General features: G+C 48.4%; 1 protein-coding gene across 1 annotated transcript in view; it reads right to left on the bottom strand.

The window, feature by feature from the left end:
* FGF12 (fibroblast growth factor 12) overlaps window positions 1-12,489 on the bottom strand; it is a 288,433-nt gene that overhangs the window by 180,772 nt on the left and 95,172 nt on the right. The window lies entirely within an intron of this gene.

Below are 12,489 nucleotides of genomic sequence, written 5' to 3'. Positions count from 1 at the left end.
GCTGCCCAAAAATGACAGTGGTCAGGGTTCAATACTCAAAAAGACAAGTAGGAACTGAAAGCCACTTAAAGCTCCAAACAGCTGAGTTAGTGCTGCAACTTCTGCAGAATTCAATCACAGGTTTGGGTTTTTTTTCCATCAGACGTTTACCCAGCGCTGTAGAAAGGGAAAGCTGGACTCACAAAACACATGTGGCACAAAGTGCAGAAACATAGCCTTAAAAACTTCAACAAGGTCACCTCAAAACTCAGAGGCAGTGCCACACCAAACCAAGGCACTTGTGCACCTATTTCCTTCTTCAGAGAAGTTCCCAGGTAGACAGAGCACACCCTTCAGCCCTTGGCCCTGCTGCACTCCCCATGCTGCTGCAATGCTTCCTCCCCACTAGGGTGGGAATCAAGAGAGGTGCTAGTGGTCTCCTGGCCCACCATCGGAGGCAGCTGGGGATTTTCCTTTGCTGGAAGGGGCAACCCCCTCAAAGATACATTTAATACCCTCCACCAGGAAAACGTTGCAACATTGCTACTACAAACACAAGGTATCGGGAGCTCTTGCAGCCAGCCCAGCCCTCAAGTTGCACAGTGCCATGGGTAGTGGAACCAATAGCTGGGGGTCCTCGGTGGGACGGGAGATAACAGGGATCTCATATGGAGAAAAACAACCTGTGTAGGTGTGGAATGCCGGTGGTTTGCAGACACTAGTGAGGGTCTTGTGTCAGGCAGGGACACATACGGGGCAGAAGGACATGTGTGCAGGTTCTCTTTGTCTGGGAGGTGCAGAAGGGTTGTGGAACCTGCTTAAGCAGAGGGGAGACAGAGTGGAGGCCTCGGGTGGACGGGGAGCCTGGGGCGGACGGGAGGCGGGCCCGGGGGATTCTGGCTTGACGGCGAGCCGGGCCCGGGGGCTGCTCGGAGGCGTCAGCACCGCGGACAGCGCCCGGCCCATCCCGGCCACCTGCGCGCAGCGCCGGCGGGAGGGGGGGAGGAGGAGGGCGAGGAAACGGGGCCGGGCCGGGCGGCGGGCAGAGGACGCGCATCCCCACCTGGGCTGTTGCTGGATCTCAGGCGCCTTCCACAGAGACACTGCAGCATATGCGAGCCTTTCTCCAGGAGAAGCCCGAGAATCCTCATGGATTTCACTTTGTGGCGCCGTCCCGCTCCTCGGAAAAGGGACCGGCCCCGAGCGGCCGGCTCTCAGCGGCGGGGCGCCGGCCCCCCTCGCCGCCAAACTTCCCGGCCCATCGCCGCGGCCCCGCCGCGCCCAGAGGAGGGTGGGGGACCCCGCGGCACTTCACGGGAGTTGTGGGCTGGGGGAGGGCAGGCTGTGCCGGGAAGCGGGGCGGGCTGGCTGAAAGGACGTCAAGCCCTAGAAACACAAGCGGACGGCTCCCAGCCCTGCCCCCTGCCGGCACGGCCCCTGCCGGGGCGGGGAGCTGCCGCCGGGACCCCCCCGGCTGCCGGCAGGCCCGGCCGCGCCGCTCCGCTCCGCCGGCGAGGAGCCGGGCAGAGGCTCTGGCCGTTTCTCCCGCAGCTGCCGCCGCCGCCGCGGACAGCCCGGTCCCGCCGCCCCGAAGTTGTCGGAGTCCCGGCGGCGGCGGAGGGAAGGAGGGCCAAGGCGCTGGCCCCGAGGGCTGCTCTGTTCCCGGGCACGGCCGGCTCCGTGCGCCGCGGGTGCTCCCGGCGAGAGAAGGCACGGCGTGCCGGGGGCACGGCACACGGCCTGCTCGGGGCTCCCTGGCCCGCAGAAACCACGGGACCTGCAACATGGCTGGGAAGAGGACACACCTCTCGTGTTAAATCACCAGTAGGAGGGGGTGCCTGGAAGCGGAGGTGTTCCTCTAAGCACACGCTTTAAACGAGCAAGGCACTTGCAGACCCCAAGGCAACAGCATCTTGCAAAGGTCACTCCAGTGAAAGTGAAGGTTCAGTCTTTTTCACTCATGTTTGAACTATGGAGGTTGCAGGGCTGCAGACAACGAGTCCAGCCTCAGTTTTTGCGCTGCACAGAGGAAGGCAGGGCCAATGTTTCACGTGCAAGGAAGGTCGGGGAAAGATGCTGCTCTTAGAGCTGTCTTTGATTCATGAAATCATGCAGTGCAAAACCCACAAACCACGACTGGAAAGCACAGGAGCACAGAAAGCTCCTAGGAGGAAGCAGTATACAAAAAAAAACCCTCTCTCAAATTAACCCCTTCACATGAGTAAACTCCAACACTCCACTAAAAATCAGCAGCTGCTGCTGGGACAAACATGAACTTGGCACTAGGGTAAATTTCTACCTGGATTACTTTGTGCTCAAACAGAGCTACCTACTCATGTACCACCTTTCAAAGCCTTTGTTGCTGCTTCTCCCAGCACCTGGCAGAAGCTGCCAGGCTTCTCTGACCAGACCACCAGATGGGAGTTTTTCTAGAGAGCACATTCTAGGATGTAAAAGGCTTTTGGGCAGCACTCTACAGGGGTGCAAGAGTGGGAATACAGGCTTTGTTGCTAACACATGCTAGGATGTCTCCCAAGTTCAAACAAAAAGAATGAGGCACAGTCAGTATGATATGGGATGCAACATGGGTTTGCTCACAGGGAATCCCACTAGGATGGAATAGTAAAAGCAGCAAAGTATATGGAGATCAGAGTACCACGGCACATAGAACTGGCATGACAAAAGAAATGCTGGCCATATGTGAGAGTCTGTTGAGGACGTGTGGCAAAACTAATGTTTGTGAGAGCACCTGATGTCATTCCTGCCCTCAGTAAACACCTTACAGTTTCTGATTGCCTCTAAAAGAGGAAAAACAAACGAGCAGAACCAACAAACACCCCCCAACAAACAAACAAAAAACCCCAATCCAACCTACCAAAACAAAAGAAAGCAGAGGGACAGAAAACCCAAACCACCATCAACCAAAAAACCCTCCAACAAATACAAAAAATACTAAATGCTTCATGAATTGGAAGCTCTTATTTTCCAGTCCGTCCTACTTCATACACTCAAAACAGCACTTAACTAGGAGCAAAGCCAGTAGCATACAGTTCAGAACTGCTAAAAGGATGCAGGGTGTTAATAACCAATCCCTAGAATCCATGCTAAACTTGGGTTTTGTTGTCTGCTGTGACTCATGCTGAAAATCATCACTCTCTGTGTCTTAATTCATAAGCTGTTTTTACACACGACCTTGCACATGTACCAAGTCACAGCAAAAAAAAAGCTAACTGAAACTGCCCTTCTCCCTCCTTTCTACATGTCCTCAGGATCATTGCTCCAGCTACAGTCCTTAGCAATATCTGCCCTGTAGCAATCATGGACGACTACTGCACCATGTTAGGGCGAACACCAGAGAGTGTTACCTCTTCCCTTCCCCCATAGTTGTCCTTCAGTTCTCTGCCACACCAGGTCAGCAAGCAAGCTGGTAGCCCTTCTAGAGTAAGGCCAGAAGTGCATTGCACAGTGAAGCCCTACAACACAACCTGTGGTGCTTGGGTACTACTGTAACAGCACATAAAATAATAGCCCTCCTTCTCCAAATGCATCAGCAGCATGTTTGAGATGAGAACAATTCTGGATCTGGCAGATCAAGGACAGTACAGTGAGATCTGAAGTCAAGGTGCCCTCCTTGCTTAGCAGCCAACATGGAGCTGTAAATGAGGGGGCTCTGATTTAGAGATGCCAGCACTGAAGTGCCACAACAACTACCAGGAGAGAGGTGCACTTAATTGTTGCATGTATTAAGGTAGCATGGGAACGGGCAGGCATTATCACTTGGACATGTGAGGATAAGCTTCTCAGACACAGATGTTTATAAGAAGAAAAAAAAATACAAAGGCAATGCAACAGGTAGCTGAATTTTGAGACCTCTGCTCATTAAACTTCTTTGTTCTTTGATAAACCACTAAACCTCTAATAAAACAATCCCCATTTCTTTGAGGGGTTTCCACCACCCTGCAGCAAAGGTGATGACCCAGGCTTAACCTGCCCTTTGTCAGGCAAGCTCCAAGGAGTCACTTCCCAATTCACAGCTGGGGAAAGGAGAGCAGTGAAAGGAATGAACGTTACTTGATGTTTTCAAAGAAGGGCCATGTGGAGTGCAACAAGCACATGCTCCTCCTTCAAACTGAGTAGATTTAAGTTCAGTTTGAAAGGCAAAATGAAGGCATAAAAATGGCACAGGTTGATTTCTTAAGCATGGTGATATGTATGACTCAAGTGTTTACATGCCACAAAATACTCAGTAATACCATGTACCCAATTAGGTAAATCTTAGCCTAGTAAACAAGGCTTATGGAACTTGGAAAGATATCTGGAGCTGACATATATCAAAATATTGCTAGAAGAATTAACTCATTTTAATCCAAAGAAACTAGGCAAACCAAAATAAATTGCATTTCTCTGCAAAGGGACAACATGTACCCAAACAATACTGCAATGGAACATGAGAAAGAACTTCTTCACTGTAAGGGTCATGGAGCACTGTAACAGGCTTCCCAGAGAGTGCAGTCTCTTTCTCTGGAGACTTTCAGGACCTGTCTGGGTGTGTTCCTGTGCAACCTGAGCTAGATTCTATGATCCTGCTCTGGCATGGGGGTTGGACTCAGTGACCTATGGAGGTCCCTTTCAACCCCTAAAATCCTGTGAATGAGAGGCCCATGAACCTTGCTATTAGGGAAACACTGAAAGCCCAGAGAGGAAGTTGAGTCACCATTCCTGGAGATATTCAAGGTGAGGCGCAACAAGGCTCTGGGCAACCCAATCTAGTTAAGGATGCCCCTGCTGACTGCAGAGGGGGTTGGACTAGATGACCTTTGGAGGTCCCTTACAATCCTGACCATCCGATGATTCTGTGACCCAGCACATACTCCTACACCACTAAATAATAATGCAAATAACATCTCCAAAGCTACTGAGAAAATGCTAAGGACATCTAATTTTTAGCCCATGGGTAGGCCACCAGTATCAAAAAAGACAATGTTCTTGAATAAAAGCAGAGATTGCCTTTGGTGGAACACAAAGAAAGCCATGAAAGACTCATTGAGGTTAGAAGACAGTTACAGGGAACACAGTGTCATGTGTGTTTCTCTCTTATTAAATTAAAATGCCATTGGCCTTCTGAAGCACAGAACAGAAATGAGAATATGTTTGGGATTATGGAATTTAAATTAATACCTTCTGCTAAAAAGAGGAATGCACTGTGCTCTGATCAGAGGAAAAATAAGGTGATTTAGCAGACAAGGCTCTTTGCTAGGTATTAAAATAGCATCATGTGCATGAGTTCATCAGTTTCAAAAGCCAAACACGAAAGAAAATCTATAAAAGCTCAAAGAAAAGACTAGTCAGGAAAGGTAATTTCCCTGTATTCATACAAAAGCAAGAGATGACCTTTCAAGATGCTGGCTCCATGCAGTTTCTGTTTTCACCCATAGCGAGTACCTGGAGTTCTGTGACTGTATCATCGTGACTGGTACACAGCCTGTGCAGGTGGTTCGTGAGGAGGTTTTTCTGCAAGTCTTTGTCCTTCCTGCATTTTCTGGCCAAACACAGGGGAATATGGTGAGAAATGCTCCATCAAACTTTGTCCAAAGTTTGCTGATGCAGATCCCTTGTCCCTCTCAGTAAATGTAGAAAACTCCATCTGGGAGCACTTGGTGCTCATTCCTTGACACTCACACTCCATGGATGCATTTGTGATCAGTGATTGCATGTTCCTTAGGGATGGCAGATTATGACTTCTCAGCACCTTTCTTTGAAGGAGTATTTTAAGCAAAACCTACCCTGTAATGGGCCAAAAAGGACAGTCCTTTTCAGTGCAAAGTATTTACCCACTGCCATCGCTGTGCTCTCTGAATATTTCTGCTTACTCTCACCCAATCTGTGGAGCAGAGCACAGCCAATGAAGGATGGCAGAGTTTGCTTTGAAGAGACACTAACCACATATAGCTTCTTCTGCACCCAGCTCCACCGATGCACAGGCCACTCACACCAGTGGGAGCTGCAGCACAAAGTTCAGGGGTTTGCTGAAGGTCACACAGTAAATTTGTGGCCAAGTAAGGAATCATCTGTCAGTCCTCATTCTGGTGGTTTAATGAGAGGATTAGCCTCTTCCTGATCAGTATAAAATTGCACTCATTATAAGGCAAAGATTCTGCTGCAAACTGTGCCACGGAAAAAGTATACCACATGTCTTCTGACAGCAAATGTAAGACGAGGCAGGGGAAAAAAAGAAGAGCTTGATTTTGTGCATCAGATGTGAAAGGCTAAATTCTCGGTTGCTTGTCTGTGGTCAAAATGCAACACTGCCACATGAACAAAAGGGAAGAGAAACCACTCCCAGTGAAGAGGCTGACTTGGTAAAAATCTCAGCCTCCTCTCAGCTTGCGAAGGCAGATTCAGAAGAAAAAGTGAAGATGTCCCACAGCCTTAAGTACTTAATAGGTTTATCCTCAGACATGTAAAAAGCTGATAGTAATGAGTACTTAGGAGCTGCATTTCCATACATTAAGAAATCTAACTTTACATGTAGAGAGAGCTCTGTGAGGCAAATGTCTCCAATCTGACTTAGTGAGAATGTCTCCAAGGATCACAGAATCAACTAGGTTGGAAGAGACCTCCAACATCATCCAGTCCAAGCTATCACCCAGCCCTGTCCAATAACTAGACCATGGCACTAAGACCAGGCTTTTCTTCAACACCTCCAGGGACAGTGACTCCATCTCCCTGGGCAGCCCATTCCAATGCCAATCACTCTCTCTGACAACAACTTCCTCCTAACATCCAGCCTAGACCTCCCCTGCCACAACTTGAGACTGTGTCCCCTTGTTCTATTGCTGGTTGCCTGGCAGAAGAGACCAACCCCACCTGGCTACAACCTCCCTTCAGGTAGTTGTAGACAGCAATGAGGTCACCCCTAAGCCTTCTCTTCTGCAGGCTGCACACCCCCAGCTCCCTCAGCCTCTCCTCACAGGGCTGTGCTCCAGGCCCCTCACCAGCTTCATTGCCCTTCTCTGGACATGTTCCAGTACCTCAACATCTCTCTTGAATTGAGGAGCCCAGAACTGGACACAGTACTCAAGGTGTGGCACTGTGTGGCTCTCCTGTGTATTTTTCAGCACAGTGACACTTCCTCAGGAGCTGGAACTTCTAGGACTTCTCCACATGTTTTGATAGTAGTTTTGATAGCAGCTCGGAACAGATGCTCTGGAAAAAAAGGGGCAGCCACGCTTGCTCCTTCTACCCACTTCCAGTGCCCAGCAGCTTTGTGATTTCCTCACCCACAGGATGTCTCACAATGTGTTTCATAGAATCATAGAATCAGTCAGGGTTGGAAGGGACCACAAGGATCATCTAGTTCCAACCCCCCTGCCATGGGCAGGGACACCCTTTGATGGATTTCTCTGGAACAAATGTTTATAATGGGTTTTGAAGCCAGTAGAGCCAGTATTCTTCTCACTGTCTCTTGGCAAGAGGTTCTAGGGGTTAATCATGTGCCAGGAAAAGGAAAAATCTTTTATCAGTTTATAACTGCTTCCCAGTAGTTCAATTAATGCTCGCCTTCGTGATCACAGTGTGAAATGGTAATTTTATGCTCTCCAGGACAGTCATGGGTTTTATAAGCCCATGTCATATTTCCCTCCTCAAATGTTTCATTTCTGAAGACACCTGAAAATACCTAAACTGTTCCATCCCTCCCTGGGCAGTAGCAATTCTGCATGCCCAACTGACCTTGCCACTGTTTCCTGTGCCTTTCTGCTTCTATTGCATCTCTTTTTGGAGACATGATAACTGCACACCAGTCGAGGTGCAAGTGCAGCAAAGATTTCTAGCACGGCAGGATCAGAGCACCCATTTGCTCTCTGTACCTTTCCCAATAATTTCTGCTTGCATCTGCATTTTCAGAAGGATCCACAGTCCCTGAGGTCTTTTTCTAGAGAGAAACTGGCCCCAGGAGCACCCCTCACCACAAGTGACCATGAATAGTTTTGGTTTATACTTATCCGTGGGTGCATTGCCTTGCAATTCTCTTACTTGTTAGTGAACTGTGTTACTCTATACCATGAGGTTCTTCTGCAGCTCTTTCCTGTCTACTTCTGTTTTGCTTACTCCAAATGATTTTGTTTGTATCTTTCCCATCCTTTTGCTCTTCAGGATCATTTCATGGAATGCTGGACTGCATAGCTTTATCCCACTCCACTGGCAACTTCCCAGTCTTATCCCCCTCCACTGGCAACTTCCAAGTCTTATCCCCCTCCACTGGCAATTTCCCCACCGATGAGACCTGACCTTTTTTCTTTAAAGGAAGCATCCAGTGAGGGAAGCATTTTAGAAATCCACATGTGTGACTTCTGCATCACCTTTACCCAGATGCTCAGGGAATGCCAAGAGATCTGAGGGGCACATTCCCCTCTGCAAGAGCTGTGCAGCCCCTCTCCCAGATGACCAAAGCTGACTGCCAAGCCTCGCAGGGTGGGGGGCTGTGATATTTTGCAGATGGATGAATTTCAGTGCCAACTCCCAGATGTTGCCACATTTGTCCTTTGCAACTGAGAGTGGCAGAAACACCTTTCAGAGGCATCTCCTTGGTGGGTATGATTTCCCTGCCAGCTCTGCTTGCTGTTTCACATCAGATCAGCCTCTGCAGCCCCTCACAAGGGAAAACGCACAGGAAGGCAGAAGATCTCTCCCGTCTGCCGATCCCTCCAGGCTCAGAGGTCATGAGAGAGGAAAGCAGATTAAAAGGTCTGTAATGCAGCCAGCACAGGGAAGATCTGACCCACAAGGCCCCAGTAATTGTGGTTATTAATCCACAGTAGGCAGTGGTGGCTTTGCCTGAAGCATGGCCCAAGTTTAAAGGGTAACATCTCATGGGCAAGAAAACTTGCTGGCCAGCAGAGCTGCTGGACTGTGCCCACCAGGCAGTTCCTTGCCTCCTGTGCTTTCAGCAAGTGGCCACTAATCCAAAGGCATCACTGGAACAGATGCATCTTCTAAAGTCAACCAGGGCACACTTCACATTCCCCTGTTTCACTGTCTGAAATGTGAACAGCAGTGGCAGACCACTTTCCTCATCTAAGAGTGCACCTAATCCATCCATCCATCTCACAGGGAAAGGTTGGGAGGCTTCATAAAGGAGATTTTCAGAGGTCAAGTGAATAGACTACCTCTGCAAGAAGCCAATTACCCTTCTCCTTGAGCAAACTCACTCCTAATATTCAGGAATACATCTGAGGTTCGGCACAGCATCCATGGAAGTATGAACACCTCCCCATCTGCCTACTTCCAGTGACACTTACAGAGCCTTCTACTGTCATCCTGACCTGAAGTGTATTTATTCTGGCATGCTAATACAACATGTGTGGCACAGTTTCATCAAGATGAGCAAGTACTTGCACTGCCTAACTGCCTGCCTTGGGAATGGTGGTACAGGGAGTACTTTCTGCTCCAATTCACAGCCTTTCCAAGTGCACTAAAGCCACTGCTGGCAAACCATGGTTCAGACTCTCACTCATTAACTGGACATCATGGCTGAGGGGCACATGAAGACACATTTGAAACCCTGATTGCACTGGCAAGACAGGAACGTGAAACTCCCAGGTCATCCAGTGTACCATTGCTATGGCAGTGGGGTCTTTATCAGACCCACACACAGAGATTTGTCTCTGTTGATTCTGAAGACAAAAAAAAAAGGACAAAAGAGAAGCATTAAGTAACAATAATATTATTTGGTCGTTATAATGTGGCTATAGGTGGAAAAGAAAATTTGTGGTTCAAGAGAATCAGAGAGTAGATTTACAAGACCCCTGTAAGAGCCAACCAATCTTGGTTCCTTAGCACAGGACTTCCTACTGGCTACATTTTTTCCCAGGTGTACTTAGTAAAAAGGTCTAAATGATGCTTTTTAAAGTACTTTAACTTTGCTGAAATGTTATGACAATATTACAAAACTAAGTCACAAGGAAAGAGTTTGACCTTATCAAAATGAAGCACTTCTGTAAGTTTCTCAAGTGAAACTTGACAACTGAGCAACGGAGGAAGTGTTTGGCTGGCACTGCTGTCAACAGGGAAGAACTTAACCCCCATCCCCTCAGGCCACAAATTCCACACTGCTGCTGCAGTCACAGTCCCCACCTGCAGTGATCTGTGTGTATCATAGCCTGTCTTCACAGGACGAGGAAGTCATAGAATCATAGAATCAACCAGGTTGGAAGAGACCTCCAAGATCATCCAATCCAACCTAGCACCCAGCCCTAGCCAATCAACCAGACCATGGCACTAAGTGTCTCATCCAGTCTTTTCTTGAACATCTCCAGGGACGGTGACTCCACCACCTCCCTGGGCAGCCCATTCCAATGCAAATCACTCTCTCTGTGAAGATCTTCCTCCTAACATCCAGCCTGTACCTACCCCGGCACAACTTGAGGGTAGTGGAGGGTAGATGTAGATCAGGTGTTAGGAAGAAGCTCTTCACTATAAGGGTGTCGACACACTGATACAGGTTGCCCAGGGAGGTGGTGGAAGCCCTACCCTGGAGACTTTTAAGACCAGGCTGGATGTGGTTCTGGGCAACCTGATCTAGTGGAAAGTGTCCCTGCCCATGGCAGGAGAGTTGGAACTGGATGATGCTTGAAGTCCCTTCCAACCCTGACAATTCTCTAATTGTATGATTCTATGACATAGGAGGGGTTTTGCTGTTCACCTTTTGAGGAGCAATGGTGAATGCAGTTGATATCACCAGGCTGAGACACTGGCAGCTACAAGGCAGACCCACTTCCTCCATCCTCTGCTATAAGAGTAAAAAAGTACTTAAGTAGCACATTTGGAGTTCATTCTTGCATTTGCTCTTTAAGGTTCCTGTTGTTAGCTTTTCTCTGCAGCCATTAGAAGCAGGAAATATCTAAATATGCCATTCTTACATAATGACTTGGGGATTTAAGAAAGGCCCCAAAACTGCTAAGAGTTAGCAACACCAGTCTGCAGTAACTGCACCAGTGACAGGTAACATGGCTGGCTCCCAGACACATGAATCACCACTGACTTGTAACACCCTTGGTAATGGCCTTACTCTGCTTCTGCTGAAAACTGAGCAGTGCCAGCCCAAACCACAGCTTAGCCTGGGAAGTTCTGGTCCTCTGTGAGAGGTAAAAAGTCTTTTCTTTCCCCAGCAGCTGAAGATATTTCACTGGCAGTGGAAGAAAAATTCCAGTGGATCTCATTCCAAAATGTGCTTAATCTGGTAAAAGTAGGGAGGAGTGAAAAGTGCTCATGTGACAGATGAAGCACCATGTTATGAAGACTGCTGTGGAGCACAGCAAGAAAGAGGAAATCACAAAAGATAAATAATCAATGGGTGGAATTTCAAGAGGGAAATAAAACACAGGAGCCAAGTATTTCTTGTGTGCAAGCAGATAAATCAGCAAGACATTACCTTAGCAGCAGGGAAACGTGCAGAAGGCATTAGAAAAAGCCTTGAAGGTTAATCACTGCAGTGGCTGTCCACTGCCCATCAGCAAAGTTCAAATCCTGGACCATACACAAGGCACATGTGATGGACCTGGCACAACACAAAATGCAGCTCAGCACAAGCTAAAGCTGTAACTGTAGCAGCCAAATGAACCGAGGACAGGTTAGAGGAACGGCAGTTGCAGAGGACCTACCAATAACGTTAGAGGGCTGGGGTCAGCTGCAGACCTGCTATAAGCTGTTGCTGCTCCAGGAGGTCTGAATGTAGCCCATACATTTCAGGCACTGATTTGGGTTTGGATTTTTTTTAACAAGCACTTTAAGGATTCAAAACTGGAATGCTAAAGCTGAGCTGCTGCCCTGTCAGCATGTGCAAAGCTATTTCTGAGTCACTAAACCACGTCTTTTCTACTTCTCACCTTAGCTTGGAATGGCATGTGGCCAATGCACCCTCTCCAGCTACTCCAGAAAAGTCACCACAGCATGTTATCTGCTGAGGCTATTGGCAGAGCCACTGCATCAACTGTGCTGCAGGACATGGTTGACCTCCAGCCAGTCCTACATTTGCCTTCTGCCCGTTTACATCGGGACAGCCACAGCCCTTGTTCAGGTGAATGCCATGCAATGGCAGAGCTAAGTTCCAAGAAATCTATCCAGTGTTTTGTCAGCCTCAGATGAGAAAGCCCCTGCAGAACCAAAAAACACCACTCCAGAATTAAATTGTCCCAAGTCCTCAGTGCTGCCTGTCCCCATGCACACACAATATCTGTCCCTGCACAAGTGGTCTTGCCAGGTACTCTGGGCTCATAAGTGAGTGGAACCACAGCCATTACTCTACCTTCCCAAAGAGCTGTGTCCTACAATTCAGCAGCAAACCGGTAGTTATGATGGGGAAAATGTCCAATTAATGCAGAACTGTTCTGAGCAAGCTCTCACATGTCACATATCCATCTGCAGATCCCTGCCAAAATTATTTCCTTCCAACCAGCATTTGCTTAAACCTCCCAACACAGAGCTCATCCCAACTATGCAGTACTTGGGTTA

This window comes from Pogoniulus pusillus, chromosome 13 (assembly GCF_015220805.1).
Source record: "Pogoniulus pusillus isolate bPogPus1 chromosome 13, bPogPus1.pri, whole genome shotgun sequence".
NCBI lineage: Eukaryota > Metazoa > Chordata > Aves > Piciformes > Lybiidae > Pogoniulus > Pogoniulus pusillus.
Note: the sequence above shows the minus strand (reverse complement) of the source record. Positions and strands in the feature narration are given on the sequence as shown.